At 45.0% G+C, this 21402-nt stretch overlaps 10 non-coding genes across 10 annotated transcripts; all 10 read right to left on the bottom strand.

The window, feature by feature from the left end:
* Window positions 1–619: 619 nt before the first annotated feature.
* On the bottom strand, window positions 620–691 carry trnad-guc (transfer RNA aspartic acid (anticodon GUC)). Its single transcript has one exon. It is a non-coding gene; the product is annotated as a tRNA-Asp (tRNA).
* Window positions 692–1664: 973 nt separating this feature from the next.
* Window positions 1665–1736, bottom strand: trnad-guc (transfer RNA aspartic acid (anticodon GUC)). The gene has a single exon. It is a non-coding gene; the product is annotated as a tRNA-Asp (tRNA).
* Window positions 1737–3026: 1290 nt separating this feature from the next.
* Window positions 3027–3098, bottom strand: trnad-guc (transfer RNA aspartic acid (anticodon GUC)). Its single transcript has one exon. It is a non-coding gene; the product is annotated as a tRNA-Asp (tRNA).
* Window positions 3099–5433: 2335 nt separating this feature from the next.
* trnad-guc (transfer RNA aspartic acid (anticodon GUC)) lies at window positions 5434–5505 on the bottom strand. The gene has a single exon. It is a non-coding gene; the product is annotated as a tRNA-Asp (tRNA).
* A 1285-nt stretch (window positions 5506–6790) lies between these two features.
* trnad-guc (transfer RNA aspartic acid (anticodon GUC)) lies at window positions 6791–6862 on the bottom strand. The gene has a single exon. It is a non-coding gene; the product is annotated as a tRNA-Asp (tRNA).
* A 1292-nt stretch (window positions 6863–8154) lies between these two features.
* trnad-guc (transfer RNA aspartic acid (anticodon GUC)) lies at window positions 8155–8226 on the bottom strand. Its single transcript has one exon. It is a non-coding gene; the product is annotated as a tRNA-Asp (tRNA).
* A 1291-nt stretch (window positions 8227–9517) lies between these two features.
* Window positions 9518–9589, bottom strand: trnad-guc (transfer RNA aspartic acid (anticodon GUC)). The gene has a single exon. It is a non-coding gene; the product is annotated as a tRNA-Asp (tRNA).
* A 4019-nt stretch (window positions 9590–13608) lies between these two features.
* trnad-guc (transfer RNA aspartic acid (anticodon GUC)) lies at window positions 13609–13680 on the bottom strand. The gene has a single exon. It is a non-coding gene; the product is annotated as a tRNA-Asp (tRNA).
* A 3592-nt stretch (window positions 13681–17272) lies between these two features.
* Window positions 17273–17344, bottom strand: trnad-guc (transfer RNA aspartic acid (anticodon GUC)). The gene has a single exon. It is a non-coding gene; the product is annotated as a tRNA-Asp (tRNA).
* A 2638-nt stretch (window positions 17345–19982) lies between these two features.
* trnad-guc (transfer RNA aspartic acid (anticodon GUC)) lies at window positions 19983–20054 on the bottom strand. The gene has a single exon. It is a non-coding gene; the product is annotated as a tRNA-Asp (tRNA).
* Between the last annotated feature and the right edge of the window lie 1348 nt (window positions 20055–21402).

A 21402-nucleotide genomic window follows, 5' to 3' on the forward strand; every position in this document is an offset into this window, starting at 1 on the left:
TAGGTTCTTTACGCAAAGAGTAGTGAGGCTGTGGAATGCCCTACCTGCTACAGTGGTGAACTCGTCAACATTGAGGGAATTTAAAAGTTTATTGGATAAACATATGGATGATAATGGCATAGTGTAGGTTGGATGGCTTTTGTTTCGGTGCAACATCGTGGGCCGAAGGGCCTGTACTGCGCTGTATTGTTCTATGTTCTATGTTCTATCGCGGGGTGCAGGTCATCTGTATCGGCGAATCTGTTCCTAACCAGTAGCTGCGAGTCACTGTCCGATCCTGCTTGATTGTCTTATTATTCACGAGTTGGTTGAGTTGACCGTTGGAGAAATCTCTTTGAATTGTATCGTTTTTGCGAGTGAATATCGTGTGCGACAAACGGCGCATGTTGAAGGCAGCGTTTTTCTTTTACAGGGGCAAATATGGGAAATGAAGAAGGTAATGTGTACGTTTCGCTGACCCACGCATTGCACAGAAATATTGATGCGGGCGGTTTTGATGAGCGGTCTCAATTCCGCACTGTTGATTGCATCTCTGGGGCGGTGTGTCTTGGCGGATTCGACAGCCGATGTTCCAAATCTAAAAAATCATACCCAATTTTTTTCTGTTAAGGTACAAACTCTCCCCGTCGGGGAATTGAACCCCGGTCTCTCGCGTGACAGGCGGGGATACTAACCACTATACTAACGAGGAACTTCGGTTTAGTGAGACACGCTTGGCCAACTGAGGGTTTCTGCGCTTCTGAAATCACTCCATTTACTGAAGATGCTCGATTTGTCTGTGAAATCAGTAAAATCGCGGCAACTCAATACCATGTGGAAAGGAAGATCGTCCCATGTTAATTTTGGAAGACTGGGTGCAGGATCACCCAAACACTTCCGCGTGTATTGAGCTGTAAATATTGAGGCGGTTGTTCACTTCAGACCCTGACATCTGCAGGTGGGCTAATGGCAGCAATATTCACGCGATCAGTTCCAGTGGCATGAGATTCCGTAAAAATTATATCGGAAATTATGTTTGGCTCCATGTAAAGTAAAAACGATTTCAATTAACCAGTTGCCTAAAGAGGGCCACTACTTATATAGTTAGCAAGCAACATTATACATCAGACTTTTGTGCAAATCAGGAGATGTGTATTTTTGCTTTTCCCAGAAAATACATTGAATTAAACTGTCTTGTTCACGATCACGACACAGTATGAAGAGAGATGGGATCGGCAGGCTCCAAAATCACGAATCACGTCGACGCCGGTTACATTCGTGTCAGAAGTGTGTCGGCCCAGGGCACAGTGTCTGTGGGACTGGGTCTGCGTGGGGCAATTATGATATTCAGTACACTGTCAATGAGATTACGTTCCCCTTTACCGTTGGAGAAATCTCTTTGAATTGTATCGTTTTTGCGAGTGCATATCGTGTGCGACAAATGGCGCATGTTGAAGGCAGCGTTTTTCTTTTACAGGGGCAAATGTGGGAAATGAAGAAGGTAATGTGTCCGTTTCGCTGACCCTACGCATTGCACAGAAATATTGGTGTGGGCGGTTTTGATAAGCGGTCTCAATTCCGCACTTTTGATTGCATCTCTGGGGCGGTGTGCCTTGGCGGATTCGACAGCCGATGTACCAATTCTAAAAAAACATTCCCAATTTTTTTCTGGTAAGGTACAAACTCTCCCCGTCGGGGAATTGAACCCCGGTCTCCCGCATGACAGGCGGAGATACTAACCACTATACTAACGAGGAACTTAGGTTTGACAAGACACGCTTGGCCAACTGAGGGTTTCTGCGCCTCTGAAATCACTCCATTTACTGAAGATGCTCGATTTGTCTGTGAAATCAGTAAAATCGCGGCAACTCAATACCATGTGGAAAGGAAGATCGTCCCATGTTAATTTTGGAAGGCTGGATGCAGGATCGCCCAAACACTTCCGCGTGTATAGAGCTGTAAATATTGAGGCGGTTCTTCACTTCAGACCCTGACATCTGCAGGCGGGCTAATGGCAGCAATATTCACGCGATCAGTTCCAGTGGCATGAGATTCCTCAAAAATTATATCGGAAATTATGTTTGGCTCCATGTAAAGTAAAAACGATTTCAATTAACCAGTTGCCTAAACAGGGCCACTACTTATATAGTCAGCAAGCAACATTATACATCAGACTTTTGTGCAAATCAGGAGATGTGTATTTTTGCTTTTCCCAGAAAACACATTGAATTAAACTGTCTTGTTCACCATCACGACACAGCATGAAGAGCGATGGGATCGGCAGGTTCCAAAATCCCGAATCACGTCGACGGTGGTTACATTCGTGTCAGAAGTGTGTCGGCCCAGGGCACAGTGTCTGAGGGACTGGGTCTGCGTGGGGCAATTATGATATTCAGTACACTGTCAATGAGATTTCGTTCCCCTTTACTTCGTAATAATAGACAGAGTAGTGAAGCAAAGAAGACATGAAAGACAAATTCAGGAACCACGGTTCAGAAGGGTCCACTATGCGTCACTTTACAAGACATTTCTTGGAATGAGGCTGATGCGAGTTGGGAGATGATCCGGTTCATCAAATTTATACATTTTGTGTCCAGTTTTTGCATTTTCATCGCGGTTCGAAGGTCGTTGTTTAATATCGCGGGGTGCAGGTCATCTGTATCGGCGAATCTGTTCCTAACCAGTAGCTGCGAGTCACTGTCCGATCCTGCTTGATTGTCTTATTATTCACGAGCTGGTTGAGTTGACCGTTGGAGAAATCTCTTTGAATTGTATCGTTTTTGCGAGTGCATATCGTGTGCGACAAATGGCGCATGTTGAAGGCAGCGTTTTTCATTTAAGGGGCAAATGTGGGAAATGAAGAAGGTATGTGTCCGGTTCGCTGACCCACGCATTGCACAGAAATATTGGTGCGGGCGGTTTTGATGAGCGGTCTCAATTCCGCCCTGTTGATTGCATCTCTGGGGCGGAGTGCCTTGGCTGATTCGACAGCCGATGTACCAATTCTAAAAAATAATTCCCAATTTTTTTCTGGTAAGGTACAAACTCTCCCCGTCAGGGAATTGAACCCTGGTCTCCCGCGTGACAGGCGGGGATACTAACCACTATACTAACGAGAAACTTCAATTTGGGGAGCCACGCTTGGCCAACTGAGGGTTTCTGCGCGTCTGAAATCACTCCATTTACTGAAGATGCTCGATTTGTCTGTGAAATCAGTAAAATCGCGGCAACTCAATACCATGTGGAAAGGCAGATCGTCCCATGTTAATTTTGGAAGACAGGATGCAGGATCACCCAAACACTTCCACGTGTATTGAGCTGTAAATATTGAGGCTGTTGTTCACTTCAGACCCTGACATCTGCAGGTGGGCTAATGGCAGCAATATTCATGCGATCAGTTGCAGTGGCACGAGATTCCGCAAAAATTATATCGGAAATTATGTTTGGCTCCATGTAAAGTAAAAACGATTTCAATTAACCAGTTGCCTAAACAGGGCCACTACTTATATAGTCAGCAAGCAACATTATACATCAGACTTTTGTGCAAATCAGGAGATGTGTATTTTTGCTTTTCCCAGAAAATACATTGAATTAAACTGTCTTGTTCACCATCACGACACAGTATGAAGAGAGATGGGATCGGCAGGTTCCAAAATCACGAATCACGTTGACGATGGTTACATTCGTGTCAGAAGTGTGTCGGCCCAGCGCACAGTTTCTGAGGGATTGGGTCTGCGTGGGGCAATTATGATATTCAGTCCACTGTCAATGAGATTTCGTCCCCTTTACTTCGTAATAATAGATAGAGTAGTGAAGCAAAGAAGACATGAAAGACAAATTCAGGAACCACGGTTCAGAAGGGTCCACTATGCGTCACTTTACAAGACATTTCTTGGAATGAGGCTGATGCGTGTTGGGAGATGATCCGGTTCATCAAATTTATACATTTTGTGTCCAGTTTTTGCATTTTCATCGCGATTCGAAGGTCGTTGTTTAATATCGCGGGGTGCAGGTCATCTGTATCGGCGAATCTGTTCCTAACCAGTAGCTGCGAGTCACTGTCCGATCCTGCTTGATTGTCTTATTATTCACGAGTTGGTTGAGTTGACCGTTGGAGAAATCTCTTTGAATTGTATCGTTTTTGCGAGTGCATATCGTGTGCGACAAACGGCGCATGTTGAAGGCAGCGTTTTTCTTTTACAGGGGCAAATATGGGAAATGAAGAAGGTAATGTGTACGTTTCGCTGACCCACGCATTGCACAGAAATATTGATGCGGGCGGTTTTGATGAGCGGTCTCAATTCCGCACTTTTGATTGCATCTCTGGGGCGGTGTGCCTTGGCGGATTCGACAGCCGATGTACCAATTCTAAAAAACCATTCCCAATTTTGTTCTGGTAAGGTACAAACTCTCCCCGGCGGGGAATTGAACCCCGGTCTCCCACGTGACAGGCGGGGATACTAACCACTATACTAACGAGGAACTTCTATTTGGTGAGCCACGCTTGGCCAACTGAGGGTTCCTGCGCCTCTGAAATCACTCCATTTACTGAAGATGCACGATTTGTCTGTGAAATCAGTAAAATCGCGGCAACTCAATACCATGTGGAAAGGAAGATCGTCCCATGTTAATTTTGGAAGGCTGGATGCAGGATCACCCAAACACTTCCACGTGTATTGAGCTGTAAATATTGAGGCTGTTGTTCACTTCAGACCCTGACATCTGCAGGTGGGCTAATGGCAGCAATATTCATGCGATCAGTTGCAGTGGCACGAGATTCCGCAAAAATTAGATCGGAAATTATGTTTGGCTCCATGTAAAGTAAAAACGATTTCAATTAACCTGTTGCCTAAACAGGGCCACTACTTATATAGTCAGCAAGCAACATTATACATCAGACTTTTGTGCAAATGAGGAGATGTGTATTTTTGCTTTTCCCAGAAAACACATTGAATTAAACTGTCTTGTTCACCATCACGACACAGTATGAAGAGAGATGGGATCGGCAGGTTCCAAAATCACGAATCACGTCGACGCCGGTTACATTCGTGTCAGAAGTGTGTCGGCCCAGGGCACAGTGTCTGTGGGACTGGGTCTGCGTGGGGCAATTATGATATTCAGTACACTGTCAATGAGATTTCGTTCCCCTTTACCGGTGGAGAAATCTCTTTGAATTGTATCATTTTTGCGAGTGCATATCGTGTGCGACAAATGGCGCATGTTGAAGGCAGCGTTTTTCTTTTCCAGGGGCAAATATGGGAAATGAAGAAGGTAATGTGTCCGCTTCGCTGACCCATGCATTGCACAGAAATATTGGTGCAGGCGGTTTTGATGAGCGGTCTCAATTCCGCACTGTTGATTGCATCTCTGGGGCGGTGTGTCTTGGCAGATTCGACAGCCGATGTACCAATTCTAAAAAATCATTCCCAATTTTTTTCTGGTAAGGTACAAACTCTCCCCGTCGGGGAATTGAACCCCGGTCTCCCGCGTGACAGGCGGGGATACTAACCACTATACTAACGAGGAACTTCGGTTTGGCGAGATACGCTTGGCCAACTGAGGGTTTCTGCGCTTCTGAAATCACTCCATTTACTGAAGATGCTCGATTTGTCTGTGAAATCAGTAAAATCACGGCAACTCAATACCATGTGGAAAGGAAGATCGTCCCATGTTAATTTTGGAAGACTGGATGCAGGATCACCCAAACACTTCCGCGTGTATTGATCTGTAAATATTGAGGCGGTTGTTCACTTCAGACCCTGACATCTGCAGGCGGGCTAATGGCAGCAATATTCACGCGATCAGTTCCAGTGGCATGAGATTCCGCAAAAATTATATCGGAAATTATGTTTGGCTCCATGTAAAGTAAAAACGATTTCAATTAACCAGTTGCCTAAACAGGGCCACTACTTATATAGTCAGCAAGCAACATCAGACTTTTGTGCAAATCAGGAGATGTGTATTTTTGCTTTTCCCAGAATACACATTGAATTAAACTGTCTTGTTCACGATCACGACACAGTATGAAGAGAGATGGGATCGGCAGGTTCCAAAATCACGAATCACGTCGACGCTGGTTACATTCGTGTCAGAAGTGTGTCGGCCCAGGGCACAGTGTCTGAGGGACTGGGTCTGCGTGGGGCAATTATGATATTCAGGACACTGTCAATGAGATTTCGTTCCCCTTTACTTCGTAATAATAGACAGAGTAGTGAAGCAAAGAAGACATGAAAGACAAATTCAGGAACCACGGTTCAGAAGGGTCCACTATGCGTCACTTTACAAGACATTTCTTGGAATGAGGCTGATGCGTGTTGGGAGATGATCCGGTTCATCAAATTTATACATTTTGTGTCCAGTTTTTGCATTTTCATCGCGGTTCGAAGGCCGTTGTTTAATATCGCGGGGTGCAGGTCATCTGTATCGGCGAATGTGTTCCTAACCAGTAGCTGAGAGTCACTGTCCGATCCTGCTTGATTGTCTTATTATTCACGAGTTGGTTGAGTTGACCGTTGGAGAAATCTCTTTGAATTGTATCATTTTTGCGAGTGCATATCGTGTGCGACAAATGGCGCATGTTGAAGGCAGCGTTTTTCTTTTACAGGGGCAAATATGGGAAATGAAGAAGGTAATGTGTCCGCTTCGCTGACCCATGCATTGCACAGAAATATTTGTGCAGGCGGTTTTGATGAGCGGTCTCAATTCCGCACTGTTGATTGCATCTCTGGGGCGGTGTGTCTTGGCGGATTCGACAGCCGATGTACCAATTCTAAAAAATCATTCCCAATTTTTTTCTGGTAAGGTACAAACCCTCCCCGTCGGGGAATTGAACCCCGGTCTCCCACGTGACAGGCAGGGATACTAACCACTATACTAACGAGGAACTTCAGTTTGGCAAGATACGCTTGGCCAACTGAGGGTTTCTGCGCTTCTGAAATCACTCCATTTACTGAAGATGCTCGATTTGTCTGTGAAATCAGTAAAATCGCGGCAACTCAATACCATGTGGAAAGGAAGATCGTCCCATGTTAATTTTGGAAGACTGGATGCAGGATCACCCAAACACTTCCGCGTGTATTGATCTGTAAATATTGAGGCGGTTGTTCACTTCAGACCCTGACATCTGCAGGCGGGCTAATGGCAGCAATATTCACGCGATCAGTTCCAGTGGCATGAGATTCCGCAAAAATTATATCGGAAATTATGTTTGGCTCCATGTAAAGTAAAAACGATTTCAATTAACCAGTTGCCTAAACAGGGCCACTACTTATATTGTCAGCAAGCAACATTATACATCAGACTGTTGTGCAAATCAGGAGATGTGTATTTTTGCTTTTCCCAGAAAACACATTGAATTAAACTGTCTTGTTCACCATCACGACACAGTATGAAGAGAGATGGGATCGGCAGGTTCCAAAATCACGAATCAGGTCGACGATGGTTACATTCGTGTCAGAAGTGTGTCGGCCCAGCGCACAGTGTCTGTGGGACCGGGTCTGCGTAGGGCAATTATGATATTCAGTACACTGTCAATGAGATTTTGTTCCCCTTTACTTCGTAATAATAGATAGAGTAGTGAAGCAAAGAAGACATGAAAGACAAATTCAGGAACCACGGTTCAGAAGGGTCCACTATGCGTCACTTTACAAGACATTTCTTGGAATGAGGGTGATGCGTGTTGGGAGATGATCCGGTTCATCAAATTTATAGATTTTGTGTACAGTTTTTGCATTTTCATCGCGGTTCGAAGGCCGTTGTTTAATATCGCGGGGTGCCGGTCATCTGTATCGGCGAATGTGTTCCTAACCAGTAGCTGAGAGTCACTGTCCGATCCTGCTTGATTGTCTTATTATTCACGAGTTGGTTGAGTTGACCGTTGGAGAAATCTCTTTGAATTGTATCATTTTTGCGAGTGCATATCGTGTGCGACAAATGGCGCATGTTGAAGGCAGCGTTTTTCTTTTACAGGGGCAAATATGGGAAATGAAGAAGGTAATGTGTCCGCTTCGCTGACCCATGCATTGCACAGAAATATTGGTGCAGGCGGTTTTGATGAGCGGTCTCAATTCCGCACTGTTGATTGCATCTCTGGGGCGGTGTGTCTTGGCGGATTCGACAGCCGATGTACCAATTCTAAAAAATCATTCCCAATTTTTTTCTGGTAAGGTACAAACTTTCCCCATCGGGGAATTGAACCCCGGTCTCCCGCGTGACAGGCGGGGCTACTAACCACTATACTAACGAGGAACTTCGGTTTGGCACGATACGCTTGGCCAACTGAGGGTTTCTGCGCTTCTGAAATCACTCCATTTACTGAAGGTGCTCGATTTGTCTGTGAAATCAGTAAAATCGCGGCAACTCAATACCATGTGGAAAGGAAGATCGTCCCATGTTAATTTTGGAACACTGGATGCAATTCACCCAAACACTTCCGCGTGTATTGAGCTGTAAATATTGAGGTGGTTGTTCACTTCAGACCCTGACATCTGCAGGCGGGCTAATGGCAGCAATATTCACGCGATCAGTTCCAGTGGCATGAGATTCCGCAAAAATTATATCGGAAATTATGTTTGGCTCCATGTAAAGTAAAAACGATTTCAATTAACCACTTGCCTAAACAGGGCCACTACTTATATAGTCAGCAAGCAACATTATACATCAGACTTTTGTGCAAATCAGGAGATGTGTATTTTTGCTTTTCCCAGAAAACACATTGAATTAAACTGTCTTGTTCACGATCACGACACAGTATGAAGAGAGATGGGATCGGCAGGTTCCAAAATCACGAATCACGTCGACGCTGGTTACATTCGTGTCCGAAGTCTGTCGGCCAAGGGCACAGTGTCTGAGGGACTGGGTCTGCCTGGGGCAATTATGATATTCAGTACACTGTCAATGAGATTTTGTTCCCCTTTACTTCGTAATAATAGACAGAGTAGTGAAGCAAAGAAGACATGAAAGACAAATTCAGGAACCACGGTTCAGAAGGGTCCACTATGCATCACTTTACAAGACATTTCTTGGAATGAGGCTGATGCGTGTTGAGAGATGATCCGGTTCATCAAATTTATACATTTTGCGTACAGTTTTTGCATTTTCATCGCGGTTCGAAGGCCGTTGTTTAATATCGCGGGGTGCAGGTCATCTGTATCGGCGAATCTGTTCCTAACCAGTAGCTGCGAGTCACTGTCCGATCCTGCTTGATTGTCTTATTATTCACGAGTTGGTTGAGTTGACCGTTGGAGAAATCTCTTTGAATTGTATCATTTTTGCGAGTGCACATCTTGTGCGACAAATGGCGCATGTTGAAGGCAGCGTTTTTCTTTTACAGGGGCAAATATGGGAAATGAAGAAGGTAATGTGTCCGCTTCGCTGACCCATGCATTGCACAGAAATATTGGTGCAGGCGGTTTTGATGAGCGGTCTCAATTCCGCACTGTTGATTGCATCTCTGGGGCGGTGTGTCTTGGCGGATTCGACAACCGATGTACCAATTCTAAAAAATCATTCCCAATTTTTTTCTGGTAAGGTACAAACTCTCCCCGTCGGGGAATTGAACCCCGGTCTCCCGCGTGACAGGCGGGGATACTAACCACTATACTAACGAGGAACTTCTTCTTGGCAAGATACGCTTGGCCAACTGAGGGTTTCTGCGCTTCTGAAATCACTCCATTTACTGAAGATGCTCGATTTGTCTGTGAAATCAGTAAAATCGCGGCAACTCAATACCATGTGGAAAGGAAGATCGTCCCATGTTAATTTTGGAAGACTGGATGCAGGATCACCCAAACACTTCCGCGTGTATTGATCTGTAAATATTGAGGCGGTTGTTCACTTCAGACCCTGACATCTGCAGGCGGGCTAATGGCAGCAATATTCACGCGATCAGTTCCAGTGGCATGAGATTCCGCAAAAATTATATCGGAAATTATGTTTGGCTCCATGTAAAGTAAAAACGATTTCAATTAACCAGTTGCCTAAACAGGGCCACTACTTATATAGTCAGCAAGCAACATTATACATCAGACTTTTGTGCAAATCAGGAGATGTGTATTTTTGCTTTTCCCAGAAAACACATTGAATTAAACTCTCTTGTTCACCATCACGACACAGTATGAAGAGAGATGGGATCGGCAGGTTCCAAAATCACGAATCACGTCGACGATGGTTACATTCGTGTCAGAAGTGTGTCGGCCCAGCGCACAGTGTCTGAGGGACTGGGTCTGCGTGGGGCAATTATGATATTCAGTACACTGTCAATGAGATTTTGTTCCCCTTTACTTCGTAATAATAGATAGAGTAGTGAAGCAAAGAAGACATGAAAGACAAATTCAGGAACCACGGTTCAGAAGGGTCCACTATGCGTCACTTTCCAAGACATTTCTTGGAATGAGGCTGATGCGTGTTGGGAGATGATCCGGTTCATCAAATTTATACATTTTGTGTCCAGTTTTTGCATTTTCATCGCGGTTCGAAGGTCGTTGTTTAATATCGCGGGGTGCAGGTCATCTGTATCGGCGAATCTGTTCCTAACCAGTAGCTGCGAGTCACTGTCCGATCCTGCTTGATTGTCTTATTATTCACGAGTTGGTTGAGTTGACCGTTGGAGAAATCTCTTTGAATTGTATCGTTTTTGCGAGTGCATATCGTGTGCGACAAATGGCGCATGTTGAAGGCAGCGTTTTTCTTTTACAGGGGCAAATATGGAAAATGAAGAAGGTAATGTGTGCTTTTCGCTGACCCACGCATTGCACAGAAATATTGATGCGGGCGGTTTTGATGAGCGGTCTCAATTCCGCACTTTTGATTGCATCTCTGGGGCGGTGTGCCTTGGCGGATTCGACAGCCGATGTACCAATTCTAAAAAACCATTCCCAATTTTGTTCCGGTAAGGTACAAACTATCCCCGTCGGGGAATTGAACCCCGGTCTCCCACGTGACAAGCGGAGATACAAACCACTATACTAACGAAGAACTCCGGTTTGGTGAGCCACGCTTGGCCAACTGAGGGTTTCTGCGCCTCTGAAATCACTCCATTTACTGAAGATGCTCGATTTGTCTGTGAAATCAGTAAAATCGCGGCAACTCAATACCATGTGGAAAGGAAGATCGTCCCATGTTAATTTTGGAAGACTGGATGCAGGATCACCCAAACACTTCCACGTGTATTGAGCTGTAAATATTGAGGCTGTTGTTCACTTCAGACCCTGACACCTGCAGGTGGGCTAATGGCAGCAATATTCACACGATCAGTTCCAGTGGCATGAAATTTGGCAAAAATTAGATCGGAAATTATGTTTGGCTCCATATAAAGTAAAAACGATTTCAATTAACCTGTTGCCTAAACAGGGCCACTACTTATATAGTCAGCAAGCAACATTATACATCAGACTTTTGTGCAAATGAGGAGATGTGTATTTTTGCTTTTCCCAGAAAACACATTGAATTAAACTGTCTTGTTCACGATCACGACACAGTATGAAGAGAGATGGGATCGGCAGGTTCCAAAATCACGAATCACGTCGACGCTGGTTACATTCGTGTCAGAAGTGTGTCGGCCAAGGGCACAGTGTCTGAGGGACTGGGTCTGCCTGGGGCAATTATGATATTCAGTACACTGTCAATGAGATTTTGTTCCCCTTTACTTCGTAATAATAGACAGAGTAGTGAAGCAAAGAAGACATGAAAGACAAATTCAGGAACCACGGTTCAGAAGGGTCCACTATGCGTCACTTTACAAGACATTTCTTGGAATGAGGCTGATGCGTGTTGAGAGATGATCCGGTTCATCAAATTTATACATTTTGTGTCCAGTTTTTGCATTTTCATCGCGATTCGAAGGTCGTTGTTTAATATCGCGGGGTGCAGGTCATCTGTATCGGCGAATCTGTTCCTAACCAGTAGCTGCGAGTCACTGTCCGATCCTGCTTGATTGTCTTATTATTCACGAGTTGGTTGAGTTGACCGTTGGAGAAATCTCTTTGAATTGTATCGTTTTTGCGAGTGCATATCGTGTGCGACAAACGGCGCATGTTGAAGGCAGCGTTTTCTTTTACAGGGGCAAATATGGGAAATGAAGAAGGTTATGTGTCCGGTTCGCTGACCCACGCATTGCACAGAAATATTGATGCGGGCGGTTTTGATGAGCGGTCTTAATTCCGCACTTTTGATTGCATCTCTGGGGCGGTGTGCCTTGGCGGATTCGACAGCCGATGTACCAATTCTAAAAAACCATTCCCAATTTTGTTCTGGTAAGGTACAAACTCTCCCCGTCAGGGAATTGAACCCCGGTCTCCCACGTGACAGGCGGGGATACTAACCACTATACTAACAAGGATCTCCGATTTGGTGAGCCACGCTTGGCCAACTGAGGGTTTCTGCGCCTCTGAAATCACTCCATTTACTGAAGATGCTCGATTTGTCTGTGAAATCAGTAAAATCGCGGCAACTCAATACCATGTGGAAAGGAAGATCGTCCCATGTTAATTTTGGAAGGCTGGATGCAGGATCACCCAAACACTTCCACGCGTATTGAGCTGTAAATATTGAGGCTGTTGTTCACTTCAGGCCCTGACATCTGCAGGAGGGCTAATGGCAGCAATATTCACACGAGCAGTTCCAGTGGCATGAAATTTGGCAAAAATTAGATCGGAAATTATGTTTGGCTCCATATAAAGTAAAAACGATTTCAATTAACCTGTTGCCTAAACAGGGCCACTACTTATATAGTCAGCAAGCAACATTATACATCAGACTTTTGTGCAAATGAGGAGATGTGTATTTTTGCTTTTCCCAGAGAACACATTGAATTAAACTGTCTTGTTCACGATCACGACACAGTATGAAGAGAGATGGGATCGGCAGGTTCCAAAATCACGAATCACGTCGACGATGGTTACATTCGTGTCAGAAGTGTGTCGGCCCAGGGCACAGTGTCTGTGGGACTGGGTCTGCGTGGGGCAATTATGATATTCAGTACACTGTCAATGAGATTTTGTTCCCCTTTACTTCGTAATAATAGACAGAGTAGTGAAGCAAAGAAGACATGAAAGACAAATTCAGGAACCACGGTTCAGAAGGGTCCACTATGCGTCACTTTACAAGACATTTCTTGGAATGAGGCTGATGCGTGTTGGGAGATGATCCGGTTCATCAAATTTATACATTTTGTGTCCAGTTTTTGCATTTTCATCGCGGTTCGAAGGCCGTTGTTTAATATCGCGGGGTGCAGGTCATCTGTATCGGCGAATGTGTTCCTAACCAGTAGCTGAGAGTCACTGTCCGATCCTGCTTGATTGTCTTATTATTCACGAGTTGGTTGAGTTGACCGGTGGAGAAATCTCTTTGAATTGTATCATTTTTGCGAGTGCATATCGTGTGCGACAAATGGCGCATGTTGAAGGCAGCGTTTTTCTTTTACAGGGGCAAATATGGGAAATGAAGAAGGTAATGTGTCCGCTTCGCTGACCCATGCATTGCACAGAAATATTGGTGCAGGCGGTTTTGATGAGCGGTCTCAATTCCGCACTGTTGATTGCATCTCTGGGGCGGTGTGTCTTGGCGGATTCGACAGCCGATGTACCAATTCTAAAAAATCATTCCCAATTTTTTTCTGGTAAGGTACAAACTCTCCCCGTCGGGGAATTGAACCCCGGTCTCCCGCGTGACAGGCGGGGATACTAACCACTATACTAACGAGGAACTTCGGTTTGGCACGATACGCTTGGCCAACTGAGGGTTTCTGCGCTTCTGAAATCACTCCATTTACTGAAGATGCTCGATTTGTCTGTGAAATCAGTAAAATCGCGGCAACTCAATACCATGTGGAAAGGAAGATCGTCCCATGTTAATTTTGGAAGACTGGATGCAGGATCACCCAAACACTTCCACGTGTATTGAGCTGTAAATATTGAGGCTGTTGTTCACTTCAGACCCTGACATCTGCAGGTGGGCTAATGGCAGCAATATTCACACGATCAGTTCCAGTGGCATGAAATTTGGCAAAAATTAGATCGGAAATTATGTTTGGCTCCATATAAAGTAAAAACGATTTCAATTAACCTGTTGCCTAAACAGGGCCACTACTTATATAGTCAGCAAGCAACATTATACATCAGACTTTTGTGCAAATGAGGAGATGTGTATTTTTGCTTTTCCCAGAAAACACATTGAAGTAAACTGTCTTGTTCACGATCACGACACAGTATGAAGAGAGATGGGATCGGCAGGTTCCAAAATCACGAATCACGTCGACGCTGGTTACATTCGTGTCAGAAGTGTGTCGGCCCAGGGCACAGTGTCTGAGGGACTGGGTCTGCCTGGGGCAATTATGATATTCAGTACACTGTCAATGAGATTTTGTTCCCCTTTACTTCGTAATAATAGACAGAGTAGTGAAGCAAAGAAGACATAGAACATAGAACATAGAACAATACAGCGCAGTACAGGCCCTTCGGCCCACGATGTTGCACCGAAACAAAAGCCATCCAACCTACACAATGCCATTATCATCCATATGTTTATCCAATAAACTTTTAAATGCCCTCAATGTTGGCGAGTTCACCACTGTAGCAGGTAGGGCATTCCACGGCCTCACTACTCTTTGCGTAAAGAACCTACCTCTGACCTCTGTCCTATATCTATTACCCCTCAGTTTAAAGTTATGTCCCCTCGTGCCAGCCATATCCATCCGCGGGAGAAGGCTCTGTCCACCCTATCCAACCCCCTGATCATTTTGTATGCCTCTATTAAGTCTCCTCTCAACCTTCTTCTCTCCAACGAAAACAACCTCAAGTCCATCAGCCTTTCCTCATAAGATTTTCCCTCCATACCAGGCAACATCCTGGTAAATCTCCTCTGCACCCGCTCCAAAGCCTCCACGTCCTTCCTATAATGCGGTGACCAGAACTGTACGCAATACTCCAAATGCGGCCGTACCAGAGTTCTGTACAGCTGCAACATGACCTCCCGACTCCGGAACTCAATCCCTCTACCAATAAAGGCCAACACTCCATAGGCCTTCTTCACAACCCTATCAACCTGGGTGGCAACTTTCAGGGATCTATGTACATGGACACCTAGATCCCTCTGCTCATCCACACTTTCAAGAACTTTACCATTAGCCAAATATTCCGCATTCCTGTTATTCCTTCCAAAGTGAATCACCTCACACTTCTCTACATTAAACTCCATTTGCCACCTCTCGGCCCAGCTCTGCAGCTTATCTATATCCCTCTGTAATCTACTACATCCTTCCACACTATCGACAACACCACCGACTTTAGTATCGTCTGCAAATTTACTCACCCACCCTTCTGCGCCTTCCTCTAGGTCATTGATAAAAATGACAAACAGCAACGGCCCCAGAACAGATCCTTGTGGTACTCCACTTGTGACTGTACTCCATTCTGAACATTTCCCATCAACCACCATCCTCTGTCTTCTTTCAGCTAGCCAATTTCTGATCCACATCTCTAAATCACCCTCAATCCCCAGCCTCCGTATTTTTTGCAATAGCCTACCGTGGGGAACCTTATCAAACGCTTTGCTGAAATCCATATACACCACATCAACTGCTCTACCCTCGTCTACCTGTTCAGTCACCTTCTCAAAGAACTCAATAAGGTTTGTGAGGCATGACCTACCCTTCACAAAGCCATGCTGACTATCCCTGATCATATTATTCCTATCTAGATGATTATCAATCTTGTCTCTTATAATCCCCTCCAAGACTTTACCCACTACAGACGTGAGGCTCACCGGCCTATAGTTGCCGGGGTTGTCTCTGCTCCCCTTTTTGAACAAAGGGACCACATTTGCTGTCCTCCAGTCCTCTGGCACTATTCCTGTAGCCAATGATGACATAAAAATCAAAGACAAAGGTCCAGCAATCTCTTCCCTGGCCTCCCATAGAATCCTAGGATAAATCCCATCAGGTCCCGGGGACTTATCTATTTTCAGCCTGTCCAGAATTGCCAACACCTCTTCCCTACGTACCTCAATGCCATCTATTCTATTAGCCTGGGGCTCAGCATTCTCCTCCACAACATTATCTTTTTCCTGAGTGAATACTGACGAAAAATATTCATTTAGTATCTCGCCTATCTCTTCAGAGTCCACACACAATTTCCCATCCCTGTCCTTGACTGGTCCTACTCTTTCCCTCGTCATTCGCTTATTCCTGACATACCTATAGAAAGCTTTTGGGTTTTCCTTGATCCTTCCTGCCAAATACTTCTCATGTCCCCTCCTTGCTCGTCTTAGCTCTCTCTTTAGATCCTTCCTCGCTACCTTGTAACTATCCATCGCCCCAACCGAAACTTCACACTTCATCTTCACATAGGCCTCCTTCTTCCTCTTAACAAGAGATTCCACTTCCTTGGTAAACCACGGTTCCCTCGCTCGACGCCTTCCTCCCTGTCTGACCGGTACATACTTATCAAGAACACGCAGTAGCTGATCCTTGAACAAGCCCCACTTATCCAGTGTGCCCAACACTTGCAGCCTACATCTCCACCTTATCCCCCCCAAGTCACGTCTAATGGCATCATAATTGCCCTTCCCCCAGCTATAACTCTTGCCCTGCGGTGTATACTTATCCCTTTCCATCATTAACGTAAACGTCACCGAATTGTGGTCACTGTCTCCAAAGTGCTCTCCTACCTCCAAATCCAACACCTGGCCTGGTTCATTACCCAAAACCAAATCCATGAAAGACAAATTCAGGAACCACGGTTCAGAAGGGTCCACTATGCGTCACTTTACAAGACATTTCTTGGAATGAGGCTGATGCGTGTTGAGAGATGATCCGGTTCATCAAATTTATACATTTTGTGTCCAGTTTTTGCATTTTCATCGCGGTTCGAAGGCCGTTGTTTAATATCGCGGGGTGCAGGTCATCTGTATCGGCGAATGTGTTCCTAACCAGTAGCTGAGAGTCACTGTCCGATCCTGCTTGATTGTCTTATTATTCACGAGTTGGTTGAGTTGACCGTTGGAGAAATCTCTTTGAATTGTATCATTTTTGCGAGTGCATATCGTGTGCGACAAATGGCGCATGTTGAAGGCAGCGTTTTTCTTTTACAGGGGCAAATATGGGAAATGAAGAAGGTAATGTGTCCGTTTCGCTGACCCATGCATTGCACAGAAATATTGGTGCAGGCGGTTTTGATGAGCGGTCTCAATTCCGCACTGTTGAATGCATCTCTGGGGCGCTGTGCCTTGGCGGATTCGACAGCCGATGTACCAATTCTAAAAAATCAGAACCAATTTTTTTTCTGGTAAGGGACAAACTCTCCCCGTCGGGGAATTGAACACCGGTCTCCCGCGTGACAGGCGGGGATACTAACCACTATACTAACGAGGAACTTCAGTTTGACGAGACACGCTTGGCCAACTGAGGGTTTCTGCGCTTCTGAAATCACTCCATTTACTGAAGATGCTCGATTTGTCTGTGAAATCAGTAAAATCACGGCAACTCAATACCATGTGGAAAGGAAGATCGTCCCATGTTAATTTTGGAAGACTGGATGCAGGATCACCCAAACACTTCCGCGTGTATTGAGCTGTAAATATTGAGGCGGTTGTTCACTTCAGACCCTGACATCTGCAGGCGGGCTAATGGCAGCAATATTCACGCGATCAGTTCCAGTAGCATGAGATTCCGCAAAAATTATATCGGAAATTATGTTTGGCTCCATGTAAAGTAAAAGCAATTTCAATTAACCAGTTGCCTAAACAGGGCCACTACTTATATAGTCAGCAAGCAACATTATACATCAGACTTTTGTGCAAATCAGGAGATGTGTATTTTTGCTTTTCCCAGAAAACACATTGAATTAAACTGTCTTGTTCACCATCACGACACAGTATGAAGAGAGATGGGATCGGCAGGCTCCAAAATCACGAATCACGTCGACGCTGGTTACATTCGTGTCAGAAGTGTGTCGGCCCAGGGCACAGTGTCTGAGGGACTGGGTCTGCGTGGGGCAATTATGATATTCAGTACACTGTCAATGAGATTTCGTTCCCCTTTACTTCGTAATAATAGACAGAGTAGTGAAGCAAAGAAGACATGAAAGACAAATTCAGGAACCACGGTTCAGAAGGGTCCACTATGCGTCACTTTACAAGACATTTCTTGGAATGAGGCTGATGCGTGTTGAGAGATGATCCGGTTCATCAAATTTATACATTTTGTGTCCAGTTTTTGCATTTTCATCGCGGTTCGAAGGCCGTTGTTTAATATCGCGGGGTGCAGGTCATCTGTATCGGCGAATCTGTTCCTAAACAGTATCTGCGAGTCACAGTCCGATCCTGCCTGAGTTGGTTGAGTTGACCGTTGGAGAAATCTCTTTGAATTGAATCGTTTTTGCGAGTGCATATCGTGTGCGACAAATGGCGCATGTTGAAGGCAGCGTTTTTCTTTCACAGGGGCAAATGTGGGAAATGAAGAAGGTAATGTGTCCGTTTCGCTGACCCACGCATTGCACAGAAATATTGGTGCAGGCGGTTTAGATGAGCTGTCTCAATTCCGCCCTGTTGATTGCATCTCTGTGGCGGTGTGTCTTGGCGGATTCGACAGCCGATGTACCAATTCTAAAAAACCATTACCAATTTTTTTCTGTCAAGGTACAAACTCTCCCCGTCTGGGAATTGAACCCCGGTCTCCCACGTGACAGGCGGGGATACTAACTACTATACTAACGAGGAACTTCGATTTGGCGAGCCACGCTTGGCCAACTGAGGGTTTCTGCGCATCTGAAATCACTCCATTTACTGAAGATGCTCGATTTGTCTGTGAAATCAGTAAAATCGCGGCAACTCAATACCATGTGGAAAGGCAGATCGTCCCATGTTAATTTTGGAAGATTGGATGCAGGATCACCCAAACACTTCCACGTGTATAGAGCTGTAAATATTGAGGCTGTTGTTCACTTCAGACCCTGACATCTGCAGGCGGGCTAATGGCAGCAATATTCACGCGATCAGTTGCAGTGGCACGAGATTCCGCAAAAATTAGATCGGAAATTATGTTTGGCTCCATATAAAGTAAAAACGATTTCAATTAACCAGTTGCCTAAACAGGGCCACTACTTATATAGTCAGCAAGCAACATTATACATCAGACTTTTGTGCAAATGAGGAGATGTGTATTTTTGCTTTTCCCAGAAAACACATTGAATTAAACTGTCTTGTTAACCATCACGACACAGTATGAAGACAGATGGGATCGGCAGGTTCCAAAATCACGAATCACGTCGACGCTGGTTACATTCGTGTGAGAAGTGTGTCGGCCAAGGGCACAGTGTCTGAGGGACTGGGTCTGCGTGGGGCAATTATGATATTCAGTACACTGTCAATGAGATTTCGTTCCCCTTTACTTCGTAATAATAGACAGAGTAGTGAAGCAAAGAAGACATGAAAGACAAATTCAGGAACCACGGTTCAGAAGGGTCCACTATGCGTCACTTTACAAGACATTTCTTGGAATGAGGCTGATGCGAGTTGGGAGATGATCCGGTTCATCAAATTTATACATTTTGTGTCCAGTTTTTGCATTTTCATCGCGGTTCGAAGGCCGTTGTTTAATATCGCGGGGTGCAGGTCATCTGTATCAGCGAATGTGTTCCTAACCAGTAGCTGAGAGTCACTGTCCGATCCTGCTTGATTGTCTTATTATTCACGAGTTGGTTGAGTTGACCGTTGGAGAAATCTCTTTGAATTGTATCATTTTTGCGAGTGCATATCGTGTGCGACAAATGGCGCATGTTGAAGGCAGTGTTTTTCTTTTACAGGGGCAAATGTGGGAAATGAAGAAGGTAATGTGTCCGTTTCGCTGACCCATGCATTGCACAGAAATATTGGTGCAGGCGGTTTTGATGAGCGGTCTCAATTCCGCACTGTTGATTGCATCTCTGGGGCGGTGTGCTTTGGCGGATTCGACAGCCGATGTACCAATTCTAAAAAATCATTCCCAATTTTTTTCTGGTAAGGTACAAACTATCCCCGTCGGGGAATTGAACCCCGGTCTCCCGCGTGACAGGCGGGGATACTAACCACTATACTAACGAGGAACTTCCGTTCGGCAAGACACGCTTGGCCAACTGAGGGTTTCTGCTCTTCTGAAATCACTCCATTTACTGAAGATGCTCGATTTGTCTGTGAAATCAGTAAAATCGCGGCAACTCAATACCATGTGGAAAGGAAGATCGTCCCATGTTAATTTTGGAAGACGTATGAAGTTTCGGTTGGGGCGATGGATAGTTACAAGGTAGCGAGGAAGGATCTAAAGAGAGAGCTAAGACGAGCAAGGAGGGGACATGAGAAGTATTTGGCAGGAAGGATCAAGGAAAACCCAAAAGCTTTCTATAGGTATGTCAGGAATAAGCGAATGACTAGGGAAAGATTAGGACCAGTCAAGGACAGGGATGGGAAATTGTGTGTGGAGTCTGAAGAGATAGGCGAGATACTAAATGAATATTTTTCGTCAGTATTCACTCAGGAAAAAGATAATGTTGTGGAGGAGAATGCTGAGCCACAGGCTAATAGAATAGATGGCATTGAGGTACGTAGGGAAGAGGTGTTGGCAATTCTGGACAGGCTGAAAATAGATAAGTCCCCGGGACCTGATGGGATTTATCCTAGGATTCTATCGGAGGCCAGGGAAGAGATTGCTGGACCTTTGGCTTTGATTTTTATGTCATCATTGTCTACAGGAATAGTGCCAGAGGACTGGAGGACAGCAAATGTAGTCCCTTTGTTCAAAAAGGGGAGCAGAGACAACCCCGGCAACTATAGGCCGGTGAGCCTCACGTCTGTAGTGGGTAAAGTCTTGGAGGGGATTATAAGAGACAAGATTTATAATCATCTAGATAGGAATAATATGATCAGGGATAGTCAGTATGGCTTTGTGAAGGGTAGGTCATGCCTCACAAACCTTATTGAGTTCTTTGAGAAGGTGACTGAACAGGTAGACGAGGGTAGAGCAGTTGATGTGGTGTATATGGATTTCAGCAAAGCGTTTGATAAGGTTCCCCACGATAGGCTATTGCAAAAAATACGGAGGCTCGGGATTGAGGGTGATTTAGAGATGTGGATCAGAAATTGGCTAGCTGAAAGAAGACAGAGGGTGGTGGTTGATGGGAAATGTTCAGAATGGAGTACAGTCACAAGTGGAGTACCACAAGGATCTGTTCTGGGGCCGTTGCTGTTTGTCATTTTTATCAATGACCTAGAGGAAGGCGCAGAAGGGTGGGTGAGTAAATTTGCAGACGATACTAAAGTCGGTGGTGTTGTCGATAGTATGGAAGGATGTAGCAGATTACAGAGGGATATAGATAAGCTGCAGAGCTGGGCCGAGAGGTGGCAAATGGAGTTTAATGTAGAGAAGTGTGAGGTGATTCACTTTGGAAGGAATAACAG

The sequence above is a fragment of the Scyliorhinus torazame genome, chromosome 25, assembly GCF_047496885.1.
Source record: "Scyliorhinus torazame isolate Kashiwa2021f chromosome 25, sScyTor2.1, whole genome shotgun sequence".
Lineage (NCBI taxonomy): Eukaryota > Metazoa > Chordata > Chondrichthyes > Carcharhiniformes > Scyliorhinidae > Scyliorhinus > Scyliorhinus torazame.